The sequence below is a fragment of the Aphelocoma coerulescens genome, chromosome 2 (assembly GCF_041296385.1).
Source record: "Aphelocoma coerulescens isolate FSJ_1873_10779 chromosome 2, UR_Acoe_1.0, whole genome shotgun sequence".
In the NCBI taxonomy this organism is placed as follows: Eukaryota; Metazoa; Chordata; class Aves; order Passeriformes; family Corvidae; genus Aphelocoma; species Aphelocoma coerulescens.
In genome coordinates this window covers 42,070,258-42,094,225 of record NC_091015.1, presented here as the reverse complement: position 1 = coordinate 42,094,225, position 23,968 = coordinate 42,070,258, and positions in this window count along the sequence as shown.

The window sequence follows — 23,968 nt, the reverse complement described above, 5'->3', positions numbered from 1 at the left end:
CTTATTGTACAAATACCATAAAAGTTCTCTAACTAATGAGAAAATTAATTTTCCATCCAGCATAACTCCAGTTTTCAATTAGATTTAAATACTAATTCTTATAATGTACTAATTTCTTCAAAGTGAAAAAAAAAACCAACAAAAAATCAACCAACCAAAAGAACCAAACCAAAACAAAAACCACAAAAACCCACCCCAATTCACACAAAGCTGGCAGAGGAAGACCCTTGAAAAACAGAGTCTTCATAAAAATAAATTCTATCATAAAAGTCTCTCACCTTTTAAACTAACATTTTGTGAAATATTGTTTAGCTTTACTTTACAAAACGTCACAGCTTAGTCCTCTTTATCATGTACTTTTGTCTGTCTCATATAGTAACCACCTTCTTGAATCTTCTTAGTTGGAAGCATGCTGCCAAAACAGATGGACTCTCAAAGTGCAAGACTAATTATTATTTCTTAATCTTCAGCTATGAGATTTATCTTATAATTTAAATTGGAATAATACTTTCATTGCAGTTTATCATACTTGTACTGAGAAAAGCATTCTAGGATTAAATAAAACACTATATCATAGTGGTTTTAATATATTTTTACATTTTATGTTATTACAGTACTATTTTTAAAACTACACCTAAAATATTTTAGGACATATTGCATGTCTTGAGGTATGTTTTTAAGAGTGGTGAGTGCATAGGTTTCCAGCATCTGTTAATACTAAAACAAACACTTCTTCAGAACAGTGAAACATACATGAGAAATCTGTGTTCAGTAACTGAAGAATAGCAACTGACTTCTGAGAAATCCCAGTGTGGTGTGCCTTTGTAGGTAGCATTATTTTGCATTTGGAAGCTTTCTCCATGAGTCATGTCCTAAAGCAGAGTTGTAACTGAAAGATGTTACTGCTCCAGCCCTGCGTGCCTCCCCGGCCATGACTGCCAAATCAGTCTGCAATTAAGAATGCGAATGACGAAAGAATAAATAGCTTTGCCTTTTTTACCGAGCATGAGGGCCCCCATAGCATCTTGAAATGTATGTTATATTCAGCACAAAGCATGGCAACATTCACAAACATAAAACTCTGCTGCCTGATATATAGATCTGTAGTCACTCCTGCAGTGAGGGATTTTGGTGGATGAGAAATAGCCTCTGACAAAACCAGCAGATAAAATTATTAAGTAAAGATAAAACCATATCAAGTGTCCCCTTGAGCTGAGAAACAATAGTTAGCTTACACTAATCTTGACTCTGAGCCTGAGAATGCTGTGGTTTCTCATGTCATTTTACAAATTACTTTTGCTACATTTTAAGGCATGATGCAACGGTTTAAAAAGTGGAAAATGTATCATGGAGAACATTCTGGCTGAAATCCCAGGTCCACCAAAATCAATGGGAGCTTTTACTCCAGTTTTGTGTCATACATTGGTTATTTCTCCTCCTTCGTTCTTTTCACTTACGCTCATTTTATGATACTCCTCGATACATGTCGCTATGTTGGAGTTTGTTGAAGTACTGCATGTTTCATTACATAATCAGAAGCCAAGTTTGCACCAAACAACGGAACATTATTTTTATTTGCAGAAACAAAAATTATGCATTTTCCCTCACCACAACTGTTGTTTGATAGATACATGATGGATAAGGGTAAGAGGGGATTTACTAAGCTTTAAAAAGTGGATTGTATATCTGTGGCATGCTTTTTTGTGTATGTCACCTGCAATATGTGACCTTCTGTTGGATATGACTTAAAAGTAACTGCGTGCTGTAAGTTAAACACTAGAACATAAACACCTACATTATATCTGAAGCACACAATAAAATAAGAAAACACATTTCCATTGTCTGACTGACCTCAATCTCTGAATGAGGACCCCTTCACATTACATTAGCAGGCTGGGCTCCATTACACTGCTGCACACTCTGCTCAATCTACTGAAATATTGATTTTTTTACAGAGCATACACACTGTCAAATCAATATTGCCGTACACACAGCTAAGTAGCAGAGGCATAGCTGGGGCCTACTCCATGGCCTAGCAGAGAGGGTGTATGTCAAGGGAGCAGGGATAGAGGGGCAACAGGAAGATGGGAGGTACTACTACACATGGCAAGCTGCAGCAAGACAGAATAGGGCTGATGACTGAACAGCACACTGAAGGTGCAGACAAGGAGGGAGGAACACGTTTCTTAAACAGAACAGAAAGGCTCAGGAAAGGCTTGCCCTTTCTGTTTCTGCAGACAAAGGAGCTAAAAGAGACAAAAGCTAATTTCAAAGCATTTTTACGTTTATTTCTCTTTCAGATACTGAAATGACAGCCATAGGTTTGAGTTAACAGGTATTGGCTGTGATCCTGCAAAGGCAAGGACCACATGAACACTGGAGTTCACAGCGCAGTGATGCTGCAGGACAGGGCCAGCACGTCTCCTCCCGTGAACACCTGCATGTACACACAGCTCATATCGGTGAACGGTTCTCTTGGAACTACTCCAGTGCCTCAAGTACAGAAAGAGCATTTTTACTGTCGAGGCTTCCATGGCTGGAGGAGCCCTGGATCAGTATTTCGAACTGTTAATGGCATTAGCAGTTCTGTCTGAGCCTAGCGAACAAGCTGGACATTTAAGTTCTACGACTTTAATTCAACGTAAGAGACACAAACAATTGCAGGATTTCTTTTCAAAGCTTTGTTTAGGTAATTTTGTACTATTAGTGTACGATGAGTTCCACAAGAGAACTAGTGAAGTCCTGACACCTTCGAGAGAGCAGAAAACATTGTTTTCAGACAACAGATGCCCTCAGCTATTACCTCGGGGAGAGGGAACACACTCTTCGGTAAAAGTTGTTACATTCTTTCAAAAGTCCTTCAAATGCCAAGCGGGAACGGGAGACAGGCGAGGATTCTGCTGCTCACACCCACCACCGCACAGCCTCGGCTGCTCTCTCGGGGGGAAGCCAGGACACCTGAAGTGCCCGCGGAGCCGAGGTACCGCGGCACTCGGCGCTCAGGGGCAGCACCTCCACCCCGAGGTTACACCGAGCCCTCCCCGCGGGGGCTGCGGGAGGCGGGTCGGGGGTGGCTGCCGAGGCCGGGGCCGGGCACGGCCGGGGGCGGACAGGACCCGCTCGGGGCAGTAACGCTGCGGGGCCGCAGGCGGGGGGGGGCCCGCACCGAGAACCGGCACCGCGTCCACGCCCCCAGCGGGCCCGCGGGGCGGCCCCTCCGGCCCGCCCCACGCCCCCAGCCCCGTCCGGCGGCCGCCCGAGGCGACTCGGGGGCGAGGACCCACCGGGGCGCCACCGCTCCCTCCCCTCCGCGCCGCCCCCCGCACGGACACGGCCGCAGCGGCCACCGGGGCCCCGCGGGCGGCACCGCCCCCGGGCGGGCGGGGCAGGCGGCGGGGCGGGGCCGCCTGCGAGGCGGCTTTGGCGCGGAGCGGCGACAGCAGCCGTGACCTCCGACCCCGCCCGCCGCCGGCCAATAAGAGCGCGGCTCGTCCCCGAACCCAAAATTTCCACGTCGGCAAAAGTCAAGATGGAGCGGCGGGCGCGCGGCGCGGGCGGGCGGGCGAGCGAGCGACACCGGCCGCCACCGCCGCCCGGCGGGACGCGGCCGGACCGGACGGGGCCGCCGCCGCCGCGGGGGACTGCGGGCGGCACCGGGCGGGCCGGACCTGTTGCGCTCGTCGGCGGGGGAAGGGCTGGCGGGCGGGGGGGCGCCGCTCGGGTCGCTCCCGTGGGGGGCTGCGGGGCCGCGGGGGGATGCCCGGCGCTGCCCGGGGTCCCGCAGGGCCGCGGCGCCGGGGCTGTCAGCGGCAGCCGGCAGCCCCCGCTCGCTGCAGCGGCAGCGCTCCGGGCAGCTGCTCGGCCGCGGCTTTCGCAGGGCGGCCCGTTAGCTCCGGGTTGGGGGAGGCGTGGGGGGGGGGGGGGGGATGCATTTTGGGTATTTATTAAAAAAGAAAAAAAAAAAAAAAAAAAAAATCTCTTCGCCTCCTTCTCCCTCTTCCCCGGGCAGCGGGTCTCCCGCCGAGCCGCGGAGGAGGAGGGGGCTCCCTTCCCCCCCTCTAACCCTGTGCGCCTTCCCTTCCCAGGCAGGGAAACTTGTGCTGGCGGGCGGCCCCGGCGCCGGTACCGGCGGAGGACTGGAGCCTCCGGAAGCAAAGTTCTGTGACACTCCGACTCTGGGTACGATAGCAGTCAGTGCACTACAGAACTTTGTCTCCGGCGGCGGCGGCGGCCCCGGAGCCTCAGGTGGACACGTCACTGCGGGGTTGGGGAGCCCGGGCGCTGCCGAGCGCCGAAACCTGCGCTGCAGCCTCGGAATAAAGTCTGTGCTGTCGTGGCCTCCCGCTCTGAAGTTTTGTTGGGTGTCCTTTTTCTCTTTTCCAGGGTAAAAATAGCGCAACATCTGGGTACTGAGGGTTATTTCAGTGCAGTCAGGCCGGCCTGGCTGCCGGCATAAATGTGAAACTAACTGGTGCTCGATGCAGCTGAGCCGGTGGTGGGTATGTGAACGTGCTCGATGCTGTGCCTAATTGTGCTTTCTTTTAAGTGTGTAACAGACTATGACAGCTTAACTGGGGGCTTGAGTTTGATAAAAGGCTCTGTGCTTCTAGCAAAAATCTATGCCACAGAGCCCTGCTGTAACACAATGCAGTGTGCTAATTCAGGGTTTAGGCCTTGCCTCTGGTACTGGGCTGTTTTCCTCTTTAGGAACCTCAGACTTTTCAGCTTCAGTTGAGTAATAGCTACAACTTCAAGCCTGTGTATTTACAAAGATCACAAGGTTTGTTGTGCGTGAGTACTGCAAGGCTTCATTCTCAGTGATGGTGGGGGGAAGGCTTTGGAAGGAAAAGTGACACTTGTATTTACTGGTGCAGTTGCAAGGTTTTATAATGTAAACTTACTTGACACCTGCACAATACTTAACTTGGACAGTGGCTTTAAGGGCTGAGAAAGGAAGGGCCAAGCTCAACTTTTTTCAGTTCATGTTGACATCTGGCAACGGTACAGTAGCTGGCCTGCCTTTCTTCAGAAATTTTGCAGAGTTTCTTGGTGTGTAAACTAAGCTGTGGGGTTCTTGTGAGGTGGATGTGATCAGCTGATCAGCTTTCATCATAATGAGAGTAATATGAAAAAACATTGCTAGAGATCAGATGGAGTAAGGTATGGCAATTTATTTAAAACTAAAAATCAGTATGTGCCATAGAGTATGTTAATAATGAAGTATTTTACAGCACCTGTGTTGTATGGCAGATATGTTGCTTTTATTTTTATATTTATATGTAAATATGTATGTATCTGCATATATGTTAGAGGTCTCATATTCTGTTAGCTTCTTGTAGCTAATAATCCCCCTTTGGCTCACTAGAAACCTGAATCAACTTTTCCTTTCTGCCAGTCTGAATGTGGAAGGTACAGCAAGATTATACGGTTCATGGAATTGGGCTGGAAACTGAAATGCTATTCTAAGTACATTCTTTTTAGCTCAAACTGTTTAATCAAAGGGTAGGTAAAGTGAGGAGCACTTACTGTATGGCAGCCCATGTGACCAGCTAGGGCTATATTTGGATGCTGGAGGTTTAAGGAATCCTTTTTGCTAACCATTTTTGGCCAATTGCCTGCTGCTTTATGTTGTGCAGTGTGACGTCTGCTAAAAAGGACTTGGAGGTCTGGTGTCTGCAAACTGTTTAATCAGTGCAGTTATAGGGAAACACCTTGTACTGTCAGGGCTAAAGTCCCACTGTATTTAATTTAGGGGTGGTTCCTGCCTAGCAGGATATGTAATGCAAATTGCCGTTTCCAATTTTTGTACTAAATAGCCTTTTGGAGTGTTGGGGAGGGGGTGGGGCAGGGTGCAGTAGATCTTATAAAGACTTCTTAGATACTCAGATTTGGTGGTTAAAACTCCATATAGATTCTTCCAGTTCTGGAAACCCACAGACTGGAGCATAAGCTCACTCTTTTGAGGTAAGTGTAACGTGTTGGGATCCTAGCTTATTGCAGCATAAAGTCAGCCCAGAACAGGGGGGCAAGGATCCTGAAGCCACTTGCAGTGGACTGGGTGTGATGGCAGATAGCAAACCTGAGTCCAGCTGCAGTGGGAATGAAGAGCTGTCTGCCTTCTCTTTAAAACATTTCAGATGGAGCCAATTTTTGGCCTGCTTTACTTCCCTGGTGGTCAGGCTGACCAGTTCTGAAGGCAAGGTGAGTGAGTATTGCTTGGCCTCTTGGTAGCCCTCACTTGTCTTGCCACATGTCTGCAGCATGTTGTACCTCCTGTCCTACAAGTAATACTTGAATAGTGACCTTTTGGTGACACTTCTGCTTTGATACAGGAAATCATGTGGCCTTCAGATAGGACCAGAGAAGAGCTTAGAGCTTCCGATTTTGAGCTTTATTCTCACACTGAATTGTATGTGATCTGACATTACCCTGGCATTTAACTTTCTCACTTCTTTGCAGTGTAAGACTTTAGAAGCAAGCTTGAGGTGTGCAGCAGTGCTTGGGGCCTTGAATGGGAGATGAAGGTTTGGCTAACCTATTAACTGTAGTGTTTGATGAAGATGATGCAGGAAATGGAAGCAGAAAAAGAACTGGTGATGCTATTTAATGTGAAGTCTGAATGCCAAACTGTGCAAATGCATTCATACATGTTCTTTTCCAATGACTGCTTGGCATTGTCTGCTTCTCTTCCAGTGTATCACTGGAGATGTACTCAAAACTGCTGCTTTATTTTTTAGTGCTTTTTGACACTTCAGAGTGTCTATTCCAATTACAGTCCTTCCTCATTGGAAGAGTGGCAAATGAGCATGCTGAGTAAATTACACAAATTTCCAGAATAGTACAAGTCTGTTATTTGGAGGAGCAGAGGCAAAGGAAATGATACCAACCTATTTATTGTTCTGCCAAGTAGAGAGCAGGAAAGGAGTTTGCTGTCAAGTACTCTGAGAGTTGAAGCTGAATGGATCTGAGCATGGCCCAGACTCCCTGCATGTATTGATTCAGCTGTATGTACGTGCTTGAAATCTGTATAGAGGTGCTGAAGTTTGAATTCAGAATTTTAAAAGAGGCATCTTAGAAATTTAGAATCTAAAAGGTGCTGTCTCATGCCTTCTTTTCCAGATTGGGATCTCCTTAAATGCCAGGATTTAGGTATGTCTTGCACTGCTGGGAGTGATGATGACCCAGTGTGCAAGCTCAGGTGCTGGGGGGTTTTTTGTGATGGGAGAATAATTAGGAGCATAGGGAATATAGAGTAAAGGCAAGCTGCACAGCCTGTAGCTGGTTAGTCTCAGGATGCCATGGGACCTGATAGGGTTGAGGAATGTGCTTACTCAAGTAGCTTCCAGAGATTGGATTTTGAGCTGAAGTTTTAAGCAAAAATCTATCTTGTACCAAAAAATGCTGTTGGAAGAGATGAAAAGGACAAGTCTTTCTTGTGTATTTTCATGGAACTAAGTTGTTCTGTTTTATTAGAAACAGAAGTAGATTTACTGACTTCTAGTAACTGTATGATAAACAATTTATAAATAGACCATAAAGTTCAATGAAATACAAATAAAGTATTGGAAGTCATGAGCTGACTACCAAAACCCTGGTATGTTTATATTTATCTGCTGCCTGGGCAGCTATATTCAGGAAACTTCTCCAGATCCACATAAAGTGAAGTGTCCTGAAAGCCCACCTAGAGCAGCAGCTTCTGGAGTCTTGGTTGTTTTGCTTCTGGTGATTGCAGTTGTCTTTTCCCAAAATCTTGAGATAGTGGGATGGAAATGTTTTGCAGGATACCTAAGTTACCAACATAAGGCCAGGTGCATGTGTCAGCTGCAGAATGGGAGTGGTTGAGCCTGTATTTAAAATATTAGAGGTGGTGTGCTGAAACCTCATCCTAATTAGCTGCAGGATGAGGGAGCTGAAACTTGGCTTCATATAGCCAGCACAAAGTAACTACTTGTCGAATTATATATAGGTATATAGTAACTTTCTGAAATGAGCATACAGAATCCTGGGCCTTGTCAAAAAACAGCATTGGACTTTTGGTGAATGATTGCCACTTTATTTTGAGTCCAGTTGGGCTGTGAGGCAACACTGCCTATTTGTGCAATGACAGTTTTTGCCCTGTCTAATGGCTGTTACCTTTCAAGTTTTGGAAACTACATTCTTGCACTAATACTTGATCTGTTGCAGAGCTCGTATGAATGTTCTTCAGCTGTAGCCAAAGGATGATTTTCTCTTTTTGTTAAAAAGTAAGTCTCAATGCTGAATATTGACCCTCTTGGATAGTAAAATCCAGCAGCACTAGTTTTGGAAACAGCGTTAACAGTATGGGAGGCCCAAACTAATGGCAGTAGCATATTGTGCAAGTAGTGCCATTTAGGCAAACAGAAGCTGTTTTAACACTCTGCATTTTGGGAGCTGGGTGAGTTGGAGCTGTCTAAATTCATAGGCAAGTAAGTTCAATTGCAGTGAGTGCTATCGCTTCTGCTATACTGACTCCCAGCTCCTAATAGGACATCCCAAAAGTGTGACTGCAACAGTTTTTTCAGGTGCTCCTTCCTTGGAAGAGGCAGAGAAAGGATGGTCTTAGTTTGTGGAAATGTACATAGATACAGCAATCAGCTGTCATCCTTTAATGTCTTCTTTCACAAACTGAAACACAGGAGGCCTGTCTGAACATCAGGAAGCACCTTTTCACTGTCATGGTGACCAAGCACTTTTACAGCTTGACCAGGGAGGTTGTGAAGTCTCCATACTTGAAGATATCCAAAAGCTGTCTGGATACAGTTCTGGGCAGCCTGCTCTTAGTGGCCCTTCTTGAGCATGGGGTTGGACCAGATGACCTCTGGAGTTCCTTTAGAACCTGAACCATTCTGTGGTTCTGTAATTCTTTTCCTCACTTTATATGCAGAAAACTCTTTTACCTTTCCTTCTCTCTTCTCTCTGTTCACAGTTTCTTCTTGCTACTTATTGTCACATGAATTATCCTTTCATTAATAAAGCAGAGGGGGAGAAGAGTTACAGAAGATCAATATTAATCTGAATAAATGTAATGTAAAGCATACAGTGATCATCTTTGACTCTAGTGTGTTACTTAACTTGAGTTGAGGCTTGAATGTTTAAAAAAAAATGAATCCGTTCAGAACCATGTTCTTGTTTTGACCTCCATAAGTAGTAAATTACAGTATTAAATATGTGTTTAATGCAGAGGAATTCTCATTTTCTTAGTGACTCTTAATCTCCTAAAAGTGTGGGTTTTGCTCTTAAGTTATGGCTGGTCCCAAGGAAGCAACTGAAGCTCAGAGATTTCTTTTGCATAAGGCCTTCCCAGTGCAGTGATGTTAATAGACTGACAAAATATTCCTAGTGTGATTGCAGCTGTTAACCAAATGGCACCAATGCCAGTGAGACTTGCTCCTTGCCTCTTCACCAAGGAAAAGGAGCTGTGCTGAGATGGGGGAAAGTGTGGCAAACCACACTTCCATACAGAGGGAAGGACCTTGCCAGGGCAGAAATGTAGATGAGATGAGGGCTTGCTGCAGTGGAAGATGTTGGGTAGATATGAGGGCTTCAAATAGTAGAGAGTATCTGCTTGGCTGCCCTGACTCCTTTTCAAGGTTGCTCATGTTTAGTCTTCAGGGAGTTGCATCACTGTATCCCCCACACAGCCGTCAAGAAACTGATAGTGTAGAGCAAGGCTTGGGGGAAAGGTGCATTTCACACTAGTTGTGAAACTCTCATAGTCCTTGCCTTGAAGAGCAAGTATGCTGGGGAATATTTACTTTGCTGCTGCCACGTAACATACTACACTTTCCTGTAGGTATGGCTTGAGGGATCAGGAGGAGGAAGGAGATGTAGATACATCTGGGAAGAGAAGAAAAAAAGGGAGGAGGAGAAGGCAGAGGGTGGTGGGTGGAAGAGGGTATGGATATTGCTGAAGGAGCGAGCAAGATTTAGGCTCTGCTGTAAAGTTTGATATCCATGTGACCATAACTTGGTAAGTGCTTTTCTAGATGTTAAACTGCTGGACTCTGCACTGACCAAACTAATTTGGGAGCCTTATGTACACTCACACTGTATGAGAGGAGCTTGTGCCTCTTGAGATATTTTAATAAGTACCTGAAACATAATGTTTGTAAAGTACTATAATTATGTAGTATGGGACTTAAATTTAAGTTGTGCATTAATTTGAAAATAAATGTGGGCTTCAGATTCTGGGTTCTTGTGGCTTATATCATATAAATCCTTTAGTTCAAATATGTTAGCTAACCCAATGAGGACCTGCAGTACTCAAACAATTGTTGGCAAACAAACTGTAATTAACTATCTCTTTAGAGAGAAGAAGGAGGTGCTATAGAACCCTGACAAGAAAGAGGAACTGTGCTTAAGCATTGTGCAGTAAAAAATCAATACCAATGGAGTCCTAAACAAGGACGGAAGGCTCACAAGTTCTCCACAGTAAAAGTTTCAGACAACATCATTGTAAGGAAATAAATGTATGACAACAGCTTTGATTTCCAGCCTCATGTGTTCTCAGCCAGTCAAATCCAAACCAGAACCGAAAAGCAAGGAATAGCGCATAGAGACAAAGCTCAGTGTTCAAGGAGAGATCACTCCTGAAAGAGAAGAGAAAGCAGGCCCAAGCCTGCAGGAGAGTGCTTCTCTCATAAAAGGCTTTTCCAAAAATACTCTAAAATAACCTCTTCATCTTATGTTCAGTTGTGGGCTTATGTACTGGCTGGTTTGTTGAAATATTAATCTTGTAGTTTCATTAAACACAATGCATTCCATGTGGGTTTGATTAAGAAGCAAGAATAAAAATACAATGAAAATTGAATTCTGTCTTTAAAATACTTCATTACTCAAATTGTATGTTCTTGGCTTAATGTTAAACATCCAGTTCTGGATTGGTTCACTTGTCTGAACCATATTGTTTAAATTTTGGTGTTAAATATAATCATAGTTGGGATCAAGCAAACAAAATGGGAATATGTAAAGGCAACCTTTACTGGTTGGATATAGATGAAGAAAGGGCATGGGCAGCATAGCTCTGAGCCTTTGGTCACAGCATTAAGTGCTGAGATACTTTCTTCAGCATTATATGGACCACTTGCCACGTATGGTGAGCATCATGAAGGGTGGTGGAAGCAGGGAAAGCTTGTGGTGCAGGCCTGTTGGTCTTTGTCTCAGTGCTTTGAAGTCTTTTCGTTTAAATTATGTTAAATTGACATCTTGTTTTAAGGGTAATGTTAAAATGCTGAGTTTTGTATAACCACATTTGCTCTCTGCATGAAGGGAGGCTATAGCGAGGTGGGGGTCAGTCTCCTCTCCCAAGTAAAAAGTGATAGGACAAAAGGAAATGGCCTCAAGTTGTGCCAGGGGAGGTTTAGATTGGATATTAGGAAAAAAATCCTTCACCAAAAGGGCTGTCAGTCATTGGAACAGGCTGCCCAGAGAAGTGGTAGGGTTGCCAAGATGTGTAGATATGGTGCTTGGGGACATGGTTTAGTGGTGGACTTGGCAGTGCTGGATTAACAGTTGGACTTGATCTCAAAGGTCTTTTCTAACTTAAATGATTCTATTATTCTATGAAGTTCACTTCTGATGTACAAAAGCAGGTATACTGGTGGCAGTCACTGTTTCAGTGTATGAAACAGTAAGTAGAAGTACTGCTAGCTGTGAAAAACTTCCAAGAAAATGTTGTTATTTCGTCACATTCAAAGTTATTGAATGTGAAAAGAAACCTAATAAAATACTCTGAACTACAAATGGATTTTACAGGCTCCAGACTGAAATTATTTCTCTGCACTAAGAATAAAAAACATTTGTGAGAGGACTTGCTGTTGGATCATGCTCTGCCAAATTGATGCTATTTATTCTGCTTCATAAACTGTTATTTTGGGGTGGAAAAAAGTTGAATGATATATGATTATCTAAATATATGCCTGTAAACATATATATAAATATATATGTATAAACAATTATGGTTTTAGATTTTGATGTTTATGAAGTTTTTTCAAGTGCATGGTATACAGAAAGGATCCTTTGAACAAAGATTTTGCATAGCCAAGAGGTACTTCAATGCAGACATTAATATGTCTTCTTTTTTGAGGTAACATTTGATTAGACCACAGGTAACAAGAGGTTGCATGCAGGGGAGGCAACCTCCATACATGTGTATGGACAAAGGATGACAATGCTGCCAGCTTGGGGAATTCCTTTTGAGCAGTGAACACTTGCAGCAAAATATCCATCTAGTCCAGGGCACTGTATTCCCTTGAGAAAAAGGGAGAGGAAAAATGGGAAAGAATTAAAGGATGTTTTCACAAGCATAGGGAAACTTCTCATGACTTACGCTGTGTAGAATTTGGGAGGTAAGTAAAGTTAATACTGTGAACTGGTGCAATAGCAGAAAAACCCAAGAGTGGATTTGCCAGGTAGTTGATGGAGGTTTGTTTTTAATTGCATAAACATTTTCATCAAATAGGGAGTAGAAGTTAAATATAGAAGAAGAAACATATAAAGGACATTTTGGGAGAAAGGCATGCAGCTAAACCTTTTTCATTTTTTGGAATATCAGAGTTTGGGAGATGCAGTTTGGCTGTGATGTCTCCAACAGAACTGGTTTTGGAGAGTATTTGTATTTCCATTTGGCCCAATGTAGCAGTTTTTTGCAGGGAAGGGCTATACCACTGTTGCATGAGTATCCTAAATGATAGAACTGGGGGACAACAGGAGATGAGTAGAGGCTCTGAGCAGGTCTGGATATAACTGCTAGATATAAATTAAAGGATGATAGGGTCTTGTTCAACCAAAACAAGTGGGTTAGAAGCTGGGTAGTGTGGAGGCAGGGAGGAAGTGTGATGGTTGGAGATCTGGCACTCAGGGAGGTGATACAAAGCCTCTGAGAACAGAAGAGTATGTAAGGAAGTTCATGTCTGATGTGGCTGTTTGAATCATCAATTGCCAAGCTAGGCTGTGAAGATGCCAAGTATTTGTGGGAGCCAGATCTTAAAAAATGAGTGAGGAGCTGAAGGCATTTGTTAATAAAGACACAGTTATGGTACATGATGGTGAAAAGCACAAAATACATCCCAGCCAGAGGGACTGGAGTGTTCTTTGTGATAAAACTGTCAAAATTGGAGCCTGGTGGTTTAGGTGGTAACAGAAACAAAGTGCTGATACATTCAAACAGAAAAGCAACTTTGGCTTTAATCCATAAAATTTCATGCCTATTCATGAACCAACGTTATCTGTAGCTTGGTGTAACTCATTCTTCATGCTCACCTAAATGAACTGGAAAATGCTACTTCTAAAATTGACAAGTACATGATGTGCAGGTTGAATATAACTGGAGAGAGACTTACTGTTGCAAATGTACTCTCTGGAATATTTAACACAAGTGCTGTGGAGCAAAATCTGGACCTAAATTACATGCCTACAATTCTCTCTCAGACCCCATACCCTATGTTTTAGGGGGGACACAGCATAGGCAGCAAGCTGGGGTGCAGCTCTGGAGCAGGTCTTACAGGTGACAAATAAGGCTGCCACCAGTGGGATGCATTGGTAGTGCATGAAGTGCTGTGGAGCAAAATCTGGACCTAAATTACATGCCTACAATTCTCTCTCAGACCCCATACCCTATGTTTTAGGGGGGACACAGCATAGGCAGCAAGCTGGGGTGCAGCTCTGGAGCAGGTCTTACAGGTGACAAATAAGGCTGCCACCAGTGGGATGCATTGGTAGTGTATTGCTTGCCCACAGCACTTCACATGGGAGTGTCTTTGGACTTGTTGGGATTTCTTTCAAAGCCATTACAATGGCCATCCCCATAGCATTATAAAGGAATGCTTGAAGAGTGAGGAAAGTTATTTAGGGGGTGACAAACCTAAGAAGGGCTGGAGGCAGTTTATACTGACTTAAAGTGAAGAAATAACTGATTGCACAAGCTGCAAACACAAGTGAGTTTCTGTGCTTGATCTGTGTCCAAGCCTTCTGCTGAAGATGTGGACAGTCCATTGTGTATTAACAGTCATGCACAGTCTTAAGTGTTTGTGTAGGCTCATAATTCGCATCATCCAGCCTTCTCCTGATAGAGCTTGTTTGATGTTTTTATTTGCACTCAAGTGTCAGACTTACTCCTGCAGTAGCCCTCTCTTTTAAAGGCACTGCTCCTCTTGCTCTGCTGAAGCACTGATGTACAACACACCAAAAGGAGCTACCTACTGGGTTTTGAAGCTGGTGACTGGGTAAAGTTGGTACCTAGGAAAAAGGCACCTTTGAAGGCATTTGAATAAGGAACTGCAAAACTAGTGATATGCATCTTGTTACATCTATATATTGTGTTGTAGCCTATTTAAAGTTGTTATAGTTTTTGCTTCTCAATGGCCATAGTCCCCATTCAAAAGTGCAGAATGTTAAACATGATCTATTTTGATGTGAACAACAGAGGAAAAAGCAGAGCAGGCACCACAGGGGTTAAAGTGCTCACTAGTTGGAAAATAAAGGAATGATAACAGGTAACAGCCAAATACAAAATGACTGGTTTTGGCCTGCAGTGTTTCAGCAGAGAAAAATTTAAAAGGGGGGTGAGAAAGGCTCCCTGCTAAATAGTTGTGGTAACAAGACAGTCCTGCACATGGCCGTGGGCAAGATCGGCCCCAATAATCTTACCAGTCTTGAATTTGTGTGTCATGCTGTCCCTAATGAATAAATCCCTCGACACGCCAGAGATGTTTATTGCTGATACATCTCATAATTTTCTTAGCATTGCTTCTCAAAATAATTTTATAGGAGAACAGAACAAAAATCTATCTTTTTACTTCAGCACTTTCAAAACAAAGAGGTGTCTGCATTGTGTCGCAAGTGTTCAGTTACTCAAACCCAATCCTCCCTATGTTTACTTAATTTCTTATTCCTGTGTTTAAATCAGTACAGCTCTGCCAAGAAGAGATGAATCAAGGAGTTATTCTGTGAAAGAAAGGGTCAAACCTGTCTGTCTTTTTCAAGGAGATACTAGACTACAAATGGGTTATGAAACATTACTTAAGCCATTACTAACCACAGCCTAGCAAAAGGGGAACAATAAAATCTCAGAGTCCCTGAATTTGAACTGTGCAATCAGAAAAGTTTCTTAATGGTGGAGTTGCACAGAAGACAAAAGAAACCCCAGCACTGATGAGTTTGCTGGAAAATAGAATGATCAATTAGAAGGGTTTTGCTGACATAGTTCAGAGTTACAGGGTTCATTGCCCCCCCCCCCCTTTCCCCCCGCCTTTAAAAAAAAAAAATTCACATTATCTCAAAACCTAAACTGGATAGAAATCCATACCTGAGGTTCTAGGTTTAAAAATAAAACCACAACCCCATAATCTCAATTCTTTCATATTTTTTATGGGTTTTATTCCCATTTGAAAGCTGCTAAACAAAACAAAAGGAAAAAAAAATCACACTTCACATTCCAAAAGAAATGATTCTTCACCTTTAAATATAAAAATCCTTAGCTTTAGTTATTTGTAGTATGAGCATTATTCATCTGAGCTCATGCACCAGAATATTTATAACTCAGAGCAGGAGAAGTGAAAGACATCAGATGTAGAGAAATATTTCCTTCCTCACTGTTAGGAGAAATTTGGCTGCTTCTGTTCATTAGTGAAGGTTGTGCAGCAATGCTCTGCAATAAGTGATGTTGTGGCAGCTTGATGGTTGGTTTTGTATGATGTAATAAGGGCCACCCTGCAAAACCAGCCTTTGTTTAAATGCCAGTCAAACAGTAGAGGAAACCGATCCCAGCGCAGGAGCAAACTGCTTTTTCAACCACTTTTGTTTCTGATGCAGCTCAAAGCAGAAAAAATATACATTGTGAGTGAATGACACTACTGTACCAAGGCCCTTACTCAGATGTCCAAACACTGTGCACACCTTTGAAAATTCATTCTGTCCCAGATCTGTTGATGTGCAATACCCCCGTTGGAGCTTACAGTCCAAAGGGAGCTTACAGTCCAATGGGAGCTTACAGTCCAATGGGAGCAGGGTAGGAACAACAGCAAACAGGGGACAATGTATTTTCAAAACTGAACCAGAAAACAAGATAAATGTGCTCATCCTCAAGAGCTCTATATACATATGTAATAGTATGATCCTACTTTGGGGAGGGTTTGTTTATTTTTTCACCTTAAAAAAGTAACAAAGTGATGAACACAATAAACTGTTTGAAACGCAGAGGACAGCTGAAACTCAAACCTCAAAAGACAATTCCCAGGACTGAGAGTCCATTATCATGAATTCTGTTAATCTGCTCTGTTACTTCTTGCATCATTTGTTTTTCAGTCCTTTAATTGATGGATATCTGTTGAACTGAGAAAAATCCACTCCATATTGGTGGTAATAATAATAATAATAATAATAATAATAATAATAATTTTTTTTTTAATCTGCAAGACTCATAAGTAGTACCCTAGTCCTGCAGCAGTGGTACCAGCAGGCCAGTAGGGTGTGTTCCCTGCCAAAGTCACAAACTATCTGTGGCAATGATCACAATTTTGTCATGTGCTTATGCAGTGGTAAGTAACGAAGGCTTCCTAGTGCTGCCATAGAAAAAACACCACCAGATACTGGGAGTAATAATGAACTCTGAAAATTAAAATGGCCATCTTCAAACCCAGCTATCCTTGGCATTAAGCCACTAATCCCTATCAACCTGGCTTTATTTCGTGGTCAACCACCAATAAGAGTATTAAGTGAACATTAGATGTTATTAAGCTCATTACACAACTGATGAAGTGCCCCTTCTCCTCACACTAATTGAGGAGGGACTACTTTTTCTGTTGAAGTGAATGATCACAATTACAAGTGTTACTTTATTACCAATGGCAAAATGCTGTAGGACGCGGGTGTTTTTCTCTCTCTGAGAAACCCCAGCAGAGTTGCTCAGGGAGGAATGATGTGAAGCCAGGGTGGCCTGTCAGGTGTCATGCCGACTCCCTCCACCAGCTCTTGCAGCAGCTGATCAAGATCCTTCAGCAAGCTGTAGTGAAATATGTGAAACTTGTGGGTTTGGCATTAATTCTGTGCATCCACTTATTCCACAGACCAGGAGCTGGGGTGTATGGACCAGGCACGATCAGTACCCTGGTTCAGCTGGGCTGGAACATCAGTGGGACAAAGACCAGGCCTGACCTTCAGTACAGAGTTAGCTTCAAAGGCTGTGATAGTCATCAGGATCCATCAGCAAATGAGGGTACTGGACTCCAGCTGCTCAGCCATCCCCACTTCATGTAGCTAAGAATACCATCCCACCTCTCCCTCCCACTCAGCCACTAGCAAAACCCCCTCCTCGTATAACCTGACTGGCAAGACATACTTGAATTAACTTCCTTCTTTCAACAGCCTCTTGAGGGTTTCAGATCCCTGAGGGGACTTTACCCCATTAAATAATCCTTGTAACACTCGCTATTCCTCACCTCAAGGCCTATAAAAGTTACACTTTTTCAGTTCTTCTACTGAGCTGCTTCTGTTTCATAAAAAACCATGTTCTTCCCTACAGTGTAGAAATCCTCCCAGTAATTCTAGCCACTTGGCACTGAGAACAAAAGCTGGTTTAAATATGCACTGATATTGGTAAGCAGAGAGCTAAGAACCAGCCTGCTGAAGCTGCAGAGAAAGACAACATAGGAGCTGATGTTCTCCTTATCTGGAAATGTTAACACTTGATATGAATCATTTGAGGCACTTGAAACTGGTTCCATTTTGCAGAAACTCAAATTAGCAACCCACAGAGCACAACACTGAAGCAAATGGCTGCTTTCCTTCCAAGCTCTCCAACATAATTTGTGGAGAAGATGCTTTGCTCCCTCAGGAGGTCAGACAGCATATTTTCCAATGAAACTCTAGAAATATGGGGAAAAAAAATCTGAGAAATCCTTTGATAGTGCCAGTATTTTAACTGCATTCTCACATATATAGGCTAGTGGTTCTTCTTCAGGGAGGAAAGCATTTAATTTAAAGGTCAGCCCTTATACTTTTCTGCAGTATGGGAGAATGAATTTAAATGAACTTCAAATTTAATTTCAAAACATCTACTTTGAATGTACTGTTAAGCTAGGAATTTCCTAGATATGACTAATAAATGTAAAGGAAGAATTTCCTGGAAGAAACAATAACTAACTACACTCTTTTCGTTACAAATTCAAAACACTTCATGATGTCTTTACTACCTATGACACTTTGTATTTAAGATTTAATATTCTTCTTAAGAAGAGCTAATACAATGTGTTAACTTTTGTCCATTTTATCTCATTAACCCTCAGTTTGGGGGAAGAAAATAATTGAACAACCTTTTGCATACTGTAAATGATAAAATTCATCATGCCACTCTCATTCTTGAGAAAAAAGCATGTCTTAAATCTATGGACTGCGTGAACAAACACTGCATGAACACACAAAAAGCAACTCTGTGTTTAATAATGCATAAAAAAGTTTAAAAATTGTGAATTCTATAAAGAGCGGAACAAATATGCCCAGAATATCCAGAGATTTCAATTATCAGTTAACTGGAAATAATGGCTAAATTTCAGGAAATGTGAAATAGGATTCAATTTGTTTATGCCTCAGGTGTGGCACTTACAACTTTAAACGATTATCTGGAAGCTTTATAAACATTTTAAGACTCAGCCTGACCTTTCTGCATGAAAAGAGCTGGATCCTCAGCTGCCACAAGATTTGTAACAGAAGAATGTCTGTAATTAAGCAACTTACATCAAATATAGGGGGTTTTTTTATGTCTGCTTTCTGGTATAACATCTGGTATTTTGAGACACTAAGAGGTCTGAAAGCCTACTCAGGGACCAGCCATCTCCAGCTGCTGGCAGAGCAGTTTCAATGCTTGGCCACAAGCTGGGGGCATGGACAGCTTCGGCCATAGGTCACTGGAGGCTGGGGCAGCATCTGACAGAGTTATTACTGTGTATATCCCTCTCTGGATGCTCAAAACCCTTTGGCCACCCCATAGAGGGGACACAACATTTATGCACATAGCCGAGGTCAACTCCAGACAGTTATCGCTGCTATCAGATTCCTTGAGGGTGTCTCTGCTTCCTTTCCCTGTTGGGGACCTTCCTCCCACAAAGGGATGAGGCTAATTTCTTTCCATGTCTCCAAAAAAACTATAGCAGTGGAGACCCTGCCTTGAACTCACGCCACCATCTCTGTTTGGAGAGCTCCTGGGTGCTCCTTCCCACTAGAATTCTGATCTGCTGCTGCTTTTTGAGATTAGCTGTAGAAAATCAGTTTTCACACAGCTTTGGTAGAATGTCCCTGTCCCCTATCTCTTCAGAGGGAGAGGTGAAGAAGCTGTAATGATATCACACACTGGCGTGGCCCAGCATAGTGGGTGCCACTCCCCTGACCATGGGGCCGGGACTATGGAAGGTATGGCAGGGTTTGGGACTGGAGTTGGGTAAAATATATAACCATAAGGAGATAGTTGTATGGGAAAGAAAAATTATTTTGGGAGAGGGTATCCTGCAGCTAAGTTATCAATCTGCATGGAGATGAGAGCTCCCACCAGAGATCATGGGTGCCTGGAGCCAGTCTGGATCATTTTAACTAAAAAATAGGCGTATTCTGTAAAGTCTTCTTTTTTCTCCAAAATTCAATTCAGGCAAACTCTGGCTATTGAGAGCAGTTACTGCCTTCATATGAAGAGCTTTGCTTTTTTGAGATTAGTCCAACTTGATTAATTTCTTTCATCTGTGGGAAATGTGATTTCTAAATCACCCTTATTTTGGTCATTTATCAGATCTCAGCATCCTTACTATCTCGTAGTGTTGCTTTTATGGAAATACTGCCTAGAAAATGTTAGGCAAAATTAGTTAATCTCATCTAAATGCATTTGGCATAGGGCTTTGGTTTGAAGCAATTCTTAAAAAACTACAGTTTTATTATGTAAGTGGCCAATTTTTCATCTAGCTCTGCTAACTGGCTTGGTTATAAAAGAAAAAGTCATCATGACCCCCTAAAACAAATCAGTAATGCAAAATAATGAGTGCTAGCATGAAGCAGAACAGTTTTCTTTTGGGGAGGAGAACTTCCTGGAGGGCATCAGTCTGAGGCACTCATTGGGCATCAGCGGAGCCCCATAGGAGCAGCGGCTGGAACAGGCCAGGAGTGTCACAGCAGCAGTACTGGGACCAGCAGATGTGATTCATGGCCCTCAGCCACCACCACACTTGGGAGTGAAGGCTTGGTGTCCTGGCTTCCTGCCAGATTAGAGACTGCTGAACCCCCTCGATAACGCTCTCAGTGTTTAAAGAGTGGGGAACAAACCATCAAAGGGGAATACTACAGACTTACCAGGATGAAAATACTCCTGTCTCTTGAGTCTTGGTGTATCTGTTGGAATATTTTGTAATCAATGCCCTGTATCTTTTACCTCTCTTACCTGTTGTATTGATAAGAAATATCCTGGTGTACATGTGAGAATGGAAGGCGAGCACTTCAGGAGATTTTGAAGGAGGCATCCCTAAAAACACTTAGCAAGTCTGTTTGCTGGGGAAGAGAACTCCAGTCCTGGGAGCTAGGTTTCCTTGACCCACCTCTTTGCATTTGGAGAGAAGCTGGTGAAGGCAGATGACCATTCTGGCTGTGGGAATGAGAATGGGTGTGTGAGAACATAGCTGTGCTAGTGATGCATCCCAGTGAGGCATCCTTCATACCATCTGCACTGTGGATGGGAAAAAACTGCCTGGTTCTAGTGCTGGCTTTTTCAGTGATGTGTTGAGCATAACAGGCATGGATGTTTATTTCCTTTTAGGAAAACTGATATCCTGAAGGCTTCTCTTTCCAAAATACAACACTGGGAATTATTCTCTAAACTTTGAGACTTGATGTGTTATCACTTTCTTTTCAGGAGGTTTGAGAAACTGTTATTCCACGTCAGCATGAATCACTATTCTGCTTCTTTGGAAGGAATTTGCCACTGGTAACTGTAAAAAGAGACATTTAACAAGGCATTTAAGATAGAAGGACTATTGCCTAGACCATTTACATTTGTCTCAGGGAAGTCACATGAGGCACTGTGATGCTTCGTCTGAAAAGCTTTGCGTATTGTAGTTGGAAGCATGTGGGTCAGAGGAAAAAAGTGTTAGTCTTTGCTAGCTAAGGAAAAGCCTCATTTTACCAAACTCTCCATCTGGTGACCTTTCAACCCACACTTGTTAGCAAAGAGGATAGCTACTTATTTGCACACCGTTTTGTGCAAGCACAAAGCAAACCTGTCAGATAACTGCTGTACTCCTATTCTGCCCTGGTCAGGCAATTCAAACCTTGCTGTCATGTGTAGATGGGGCACTTGGGCACATGGTTTAATGGTGGACTTGACAGTGCTGAGTTAATGGTTGGACTCAATCTTAAAGGCATTTTCCAACCTAAATTAGTTTATGATTCTATGGCCTAGAAATCCTGAATTACCCAGTATTGAGATCAGCAGGCTTACATATTGTTCTCCAGTTATTCAACTGCTAAATGTCCCATCATCCACTCAGAGAACAAAAACAATACACCTTGCCTAATGATATATTATAAAATAATGAATTATTGCCATGAGCAGTCTGTTAGCCACATAGGTGGGGTTGCTGGATGATCTGAACCTCAACAGGAGCCATCAATGTGTCTTTGCAGCCCAGAAAGCCACCTGTACCCTGGGCTGCATCAAAAGCAGCTTGGTCAGCAGGTCAAGGAATGTGATTATACTCTTCTTCTTTGCTCTCATGAGACCCCACCTGGAGTACTGCATCCAGGTCTGGAGTCCTCCACACAGAAAAGACAGAGACTTGCTTGGAGCAAGTCCAGAGGAGGGCCACAAAGATGATCAGAGGGTAAACATCTTATAATAATATAAATTACTCCATCGGCTTTGAAAGGATTTGCCAAACATGAAAGGCAGCTCTTGGTTCAACAGAAACTTCCTTGAATAACTTGGAAGAAAATGCTGAAAGATGAGTGCTTTTCAGTCTTACTTGGGTAAGAATTTAATTCTGAAATTTAATTTTTGGAGAAACTACCTGTGGGCAAGTCAGAAGGGCTGTGTCCTAAGATCTGGATCTCAAGGATACATTTTTCTTTGTTTATCCTGGCTATTCTGTCTCTGAATAAGAGACCAGATCTCTTGGTCTCTTAATATCAGGTCCCCTCAGCACTGATTGCCACTGGTTTGGTACTCTGCACCTCTTCTTCTTTAGCTGAATTCAAATTCACACAAACACATCTCTTGGGACAGTCTCAAGTAGCTGTTCTAGAGTAACACTCTTCTGTCCCAGTCGCTTATGTGCTATCCAGAGATCAAAAACTCTGCATTTGTTTTCCACCTGAGCCACCTTGTGGGCCCTTTTTCTATAGCAAAAGTGTTACTCTTAAGAGGAAAGATACCATTCACAGTGTATGGTTCAGAGCATTGTAGTGAAAACTGATGGAGAAAATAGCAGTACTGTGGGACTTGACTCATCACTGCTTATCACTAGGCTCTTTAATGACCTCTCTGAAATGAATTAACTTGTTTGGATGTAGTTCCCAGCATACCAACAGCTCCACAAAAAAACCCCAAGGTTGAGCACCTGGAGAGTCATGTCCAGACATGGATGTGGACATGAACCAAACATGGCTACGGCAACAGAATTGATCCCTTGATTATTGTCCCTGATACTGTCAGGACTCTAAAATACATTCAGCCAAGTTCACCAACAGATTTTTTTGACACTGCTCTCACAGGGGAAAGACATCTGGGAATTCATTAAGTTGGGTTTAACATTACCTCCCAGCCCCTCACAGAGAAGCCTTTCTATCCCTGGAGGTGGGAATCATCTGTCAGGGTGCTCTCTTTCTTATTAGGCAAAGTATCTTGAATGGTGCCCCAGGGGGCAATAGTGCTGGAGAAACTTAAGCCACTGAAAATGCAGTGGGTCCATGTGAAGTGGTTTCCATAGAATCAGAGAATGGTTTGTTTCCGAAGGGACCTTCAAAGATCACCTAGTCCAACTCCCCTGCTGTGGGTAGGGACATCTGTCACTGTAGCAGCTTGCTCAAAGACCTGTCCAACCTGGCCTTGAGCACTTCCAGGGATGGTACTCCACAATTTCTTTTGCAACTGAAAGGAAGTGTTCAACAGGGAGAGATTTCTGTGCCCTTCACAGCCAGTCAGCTGAGGCTTTGTTATACTTTTTTTCAAGCACAGATCATTCAGATGCTTCTAGACTCCATCCTTGCTGTTTTGAATCACTTATGGCAAAAATTAGGATGAACAATAATGCCAGCGTCCAGAAGCCAACATGGTGTGCTCCTGTTTGGGCACAGGACCCTCTGATCTGCTGGTACCACATCTCTGGCTCCTCTGAAAGGGAAAATGCAGCAAAGAAGATATTCTTGGTGATGCTTTCCCACATAAAGTGGGGTTGTTGTTCCCGGGGCTCCTTCTCAGGGACAAAGGTCTTGGCAGCAGCCATGCTGCTCCAGAGGTGAGTGAGATGCTCTGAACCCACAAATATGATCACAGAGTGTTTGACTGCACAGTCAAAGGTGAGGCACCATAAAAATGCTCCCACTGTGCTGCATCTGAAGTATGCCAAACCCAGCCAGTGAGGGGTGGGATCTCCAAAGGTTTATTTAATAAATTTCTGGACGGGCTGTTGAGCAGGTGGGTGGGGAGGTCTGAGCATTGCTGGCCATGCCAGTGACATGATGGCAGCGCTGCTGATCAGTATTTTCAGTGATGAGGAGCAAAGTGCTCACTATAACCCATGTCAAGGAGGCATTAACACTCAGTGTGCTGTGCTTTGGTGGTGAATCTGGCAGCTGGCAGTTTCCAGCCTTTGCTTGACGAATTTATCAACGTGAAAATGAACAACTGTCATGTTTTCTATTTCTTTTGCAGGGCCACTGGGCAGATTTCTCAATTCTTCCAGCTCTGTGGCAGAGCTAACTA